The sequence below is a fragment of the Poecilia latipinna genome, unplaced genomic scaffold, assembly GCF_001443285.1.
Source record: "Poecilia latipinna isolate Pla-1442-1.1 unplaced genomic scaffold, P_latipinna-1.0 Scaffold704, whole genome shotgun sequence".
NCBI lineage: Eukaryota > Metazoa > Chordata > Actinopteri > Cyprinodontiformes > Poeciliidae > Poecilia > Poecilia latipinna.
Genome location: NW_015113320.1, coordinates 4,430 through 9,269, shown reverse-complemented (window position 1 = coordinate 9,269; position 4,840 = coordinate 4,430). Strand labels below are relative to the sequence as shown.

The 4,840-nt window shown below is 39.0% G+C and overlaps 1 long non-coding RNA gene across 1 annotated transcript; it reads right to left on the bottom strand.

Annotated features, from left to right (window-relative positions):
• Nucleotides 1-4,327: 4,327 nt before the first annotated feature.
• Nucleotides 4,328-4,834, bottom strand: LOC106955081 (uncharacterized). The gene is made up of 2 exons (XR_001426503.1): nucleotides 4,638-4,834; nucleotides 4,328-4,586 (listed from the first exon to the last, which is right to left on the bottom strand). It is a non-coding gene; the product is annotated as an uncharacterized LOC106955081 (long non-coding RNA).
• Between the last annotated feature and the right edge of the window lie 6 nt (nucleotides 4,835-4,840).

Here is a 4,840-nt window from a genome sequence, read left to right as displayed (position 1 = left end):
TGACTTAGCGGTTAAGTAGGTTAATGAGTTTTACACGGGCCTGTGTTGTAGTTGACTGCAGCTAGATCCTGCTTTAAATACACTTTGAAACCACGACAACGCATGTATATCTATCTAGTTATCATATTATAAACAATTTAATGACTTATATTCGTCATAACTTGTTGCGTATGCTGAACTGACAACTCCTGACTGTCGGACTTATTAATGGGCATGCGTACTCTGCATGTATGCTATCCTGACAGCATATGGCTATCTGATAGAACAGCGGCCTAGAGTTGGAAGACATTCATAGGATCTGTAGATATTTATATTAAATACTAAATACTGTTGAGATGAAACAAAGTGACATTAATCATTGAAGAGAATTTTAACATTTCATAGAGAAATGTCACTTATTCAAAACTCCACTTCAGTCAGAGTTAGTTACATTTGCTTGAGTAACTTCTTTGAAAAATTTATTTTCAGAAAAACTTTTCTACGCTTTACTTTTACTTGAGTAATTTTATTTTATTTTAGTTCTGAATCAATAAGCTTAATGTTTTTATTCTCCAGCTGTTTTACTAGCAGGTCATGTGGACGAGTGTCTCCTGAGATTTTTCTCTCAAAGTCTCAGATTCCTCAAAACACAAAATGATCAATTATTTTCCTCTCTATTCATTGATTCAACAAATCATTAATCATTTCAACATTTGATGCTAACTTGATTTAGAACATAAATATAAATTTAATAATTTTATATTCATGTTTTTATTGAAGTCAATATTTCAAACCTGTTTGTGTTTCCGTTTTAGGTGAGTGGAGGAGCGCCACCTAGTGGCAGCAGGATCAGTGTGAGGACAGAGAGGACACAGTCCTTCCCTCTAAAATGTCTCTTAGTGGGGAACACCAGGACCACAGGTGAGGTCATGACCTTTACCTGTGCAGGAAAGGTCAAAGTTCAGCAGTGGAATCACCAAACCGTCTCCGTTCACAGGAAGCTATCAGAACCAGAACCAGAACCTGGACCTGGACCCAGCCGTGTTTCCTTCAGCAGTAACAACTCAAAGAGGTGAGCTGGATCTAAGTGTTTTATTTTTTAAATGTTCATGTGAGCCCAACAAATATTACCTTTACAAAGTCGCCTTTTATCACCTGAAGAAATATTTTCCTCTAAATTTGACGATTTTATACAAATATATTAATGTGATTATTGGAAATCAATCCAGTCCTGCTGCCAACAACCAGGAGGCTTTTTATCACCAATCCATTTCTAACATGACCTTTTTATTAATTTGCAGGAGTCGTGCAGCTGAGCCCAGCTGTGTGTCATGGAAGAGCAACGAGTCAAAGGACTTTAATATTCAGTTTAAATCAGACCAGCCTCCAGCAGCAGAGAGTCGGGTCCAAAGGTTCTGTTCAATGTTCTACTGACATGATCATAAAATATACCAGTTCTGGTCACATTTGATTTTCTGTTTGTTTTTTAAAAAGTCATCATGACTGAATGTTTTTAGGGACTTTCTGGGTCTTTAGCAACGTTTGGGAGACATGAGGAACCTAGAAAACTCTGCAGCTGCAGAACAAGATGTGAAAGTTTATTAATAGGGAGAAAACATGTAATGATCTAAGAGCTGCATCAGCTGCTGCCATCTTAGATTTCAGCTCTGTGGAAACCACCTGTTGGAGCATTTTATGAATTTATCTAAAGAAATGCAGATACAATGTTGAGAATCTGTGGATAAACATTAGTGGAGCTCCAAGATTAAAACAGTTGATTCCTGTAATTCTCTGATTATGGAGAAAAATATGAATTACATAATTGTTTCCTTTTAAATTTACTGATTTTATTAAAAATTAAATCTGCCAGGGTATGAATAATTTTGGTCTGAATTCTAAAATCAGAGCTAATTTAATTGTTTCTGCATAAAGAAGGTGGATGTTTTATTCTGTTCTGGATATTTAAACCTGAACCAAACAGACTTTTGCTGCTGTCTTTCTCTCAGCGTTTCAGTCCCAATCATCAGAAAACAGATCCTAAAATATCTCAGTGTTCCTAGTTAAACACCGATGGAACCTGTGCTGCCGGTTTTAAGGTTTAGAAAACTAAAGAACTATGCAAAGCTAATTCTGCCTCCAATCTGCAGAGAAGCTTCATCTCAGTTTGTCTCTGTGTGGACAGACAGATTCTGGTTCATTTGTCCTGGTTCCTCCACAGAGAGGATCTGCAGAATTCAGAGGTTCCCACTGATCCGTCTGTCCAGCTGGACTCCATATTTATGGTCTGTACATCGGTTCTGTTCAGTCTGTAGACCAGAGGACTGTCAGTCTGTCCAGCATGGACCTGAAGTTCAGATCTAGTCTGATATCTTCTCATTCTGTTCCAGCTGCTGGAGGAAAACATTGTCACATTGGTGAAGAACGAGTTGAAGAAGATCCAAAAGGTTCTGAGTCCAGATGACCCAGAATGCTCAGAGGGACAGGGTGAGGATGAGGAGCAGAGGAGGAGCAGAGAGGCGGTGATGAAGATCACCCTGAACTTCCTGAGGAAGATGAAGCAGGAGGAGCTGGCTGACCGTCTGCAGGGTAAGAGGATTTCTACAACAATTCTGCTGTTATGTTGAATAATTAAAACATGATTACATGAGAAAATGAATTCAACTGAAATCAGACAAGAGAAACGAACAAATACAGAAAATCTTAATCAAACAGTCACATGATCTCAATGACGTTCTGGATTCAGCAGCTTTTTTATTTAAGCATCACCTGGTGACTGGTTGCTGCTCATGAAATATAAACTTTGGGAACTTTATATTTACCGTAAAATACTGTAAAAAACCAACATGGCAGCAATGCACAAGATAAAAACCCATTTTAGTTTTAATTCCTGCACCCAGTACATAAAAATGTTCCATTCAGCTGCAGATGAAGAACCTTCAGAAACACACAGACAGCTACCAAATTCACCCTGTGATGCAGCAGCGCCAACATTGAGGCCAGTAAATGATAAACTGCTGCTGATCTGCATGACATGAACTCTCCGACTGTCTACCGTCCATCTAGGGCTGAACACATGGACCGACCCATCGGTGCTGCTGGACCATCACTGCTTTTGTCAGTTTAATAGTTTTCCTGCTTGATAAATGCATATGTTCATCTGAGCTCTTATAGAAATACATTTTGAGAAAAATTCAGTCAAACTATATTACAGAGTAAACACAAAATGCAGTTTTGGGTTTTATGGCTTTTATGTCTAACCAACCCGACACCCATCCTGTCCCCATCAGTGATCTTAAAGCCATGCTGCCCTGGATGCTTCAGAATAATAATTAAAATCAAAAAACATTTTCATAATGTGAACAGTAGTAAACCTGTCTAATATATTAGCTGGGGCTAAATCCATCAACTGGAGCTAAAGTAAAATAAAAGAAATGGAAGATGATGATGAATATTTTGTTTTTATCAAAACTGAACAGGCAACAATATTTTCTCTTTTTTTATTTTTTTACATTTGAAAATCTCTCTGTGGGAAACGAGTCCCAACCTGGTTCATGGAACCCAAATAACTTAATTCTGGTCAGAGTTCACAATCATTTCATATAACATGATCAGCAGATGTTAACTTGTAGTCATTTTCCACCACACACTGCTAAAAGGAATGGCATTTCAATTGAAACACTTTGACAAAACTCTGAAGGTCAGAGGTCGCTCTATGGGAATCATGTCTGATTAACTGAAACCTTCAACCAGAGAAAAACCGTTTTAATGACCAAAACTGATTTAATCAAGTCTGTCCAGCAAGAACATTGTTTATTTATTTGCTTTTTTCTTTTATCCGTCGCCTCTGTGGGAGTTTTATTCAGAAAATCAGAATTATAATTTTATATTCCCTCAATGACTGAAATTGGAATTACTTTCAGGTTTAGACACCTTGGCAGAAAAATAATTAGTTTTCTGTAATTATTTTTCCATCATAGAAGTTCATACACAAACCCTTCTTAGAAAATCAGAAATGGTTTTTATTGGGTTTTTTCTTCAGATTTTAATGTTTAGTGTCAAAAGGAGCTGACGCTGAACAGGCTTTTGCTGCCTGGCAGCTGAATGAGGAACAGCTTATCCTGCTCTCTCTCGTCCTCACTGATAACTTTGGCTGTGAGTTATTTTTAAAGTCAGTTTTTATAATTATATTTACATTATTGACATCCTAACTGGATTACTTCAAACCTAAGGACTAGGAGGTTTTCTTACTTTGATTTTTATCTTACTGCTCTTCACCTCCAAGTTGAACCCAGGGAAAATGCCTCCGTCCGACCCCAGGGACATTAGCAGTATTATACAACGACTTCAGTTTTTAGAAACTAAGATTCAACGGTTGGAGGTGAACTTTGAGATCAATGCTACCTGTGGATATGAAACAACTCTTCCTCAAATCAGTGGAGAGGTCGTGCGCCCCGCACCAAGCAGCTCACCCTGGATCGCTCAGGGCGCCAAGCCGAAACAAAAGGCTCACACTGCAGATCCCATGAGACGACAAACAGGGAGAACTCCTCACCTGGATGAATCAGCGTGGCCGACTCTGAGCCAAAACCCACCTTCAACGTCAACACCTGCTCCGCCAAAGAACAGCAAACAAGCAGGTGGAACCAAAACGGCTCCACCGACCCCGCTCCCAAGGACAAAGCGACCAGCCCAAGCCTCAAAACATTCCGACTCTGTGGGAATTCCACTGAAAAACAGATTTTCTGCACTCCGGTCTGAGCCTCTGAGTGAAAACCCACCTTCAAACATCAACAATGAGGCTAAACCAACACATCCACCCCACAAAGCTCCGAAGGACAAAGTGACCACCAGGAAAATGAAA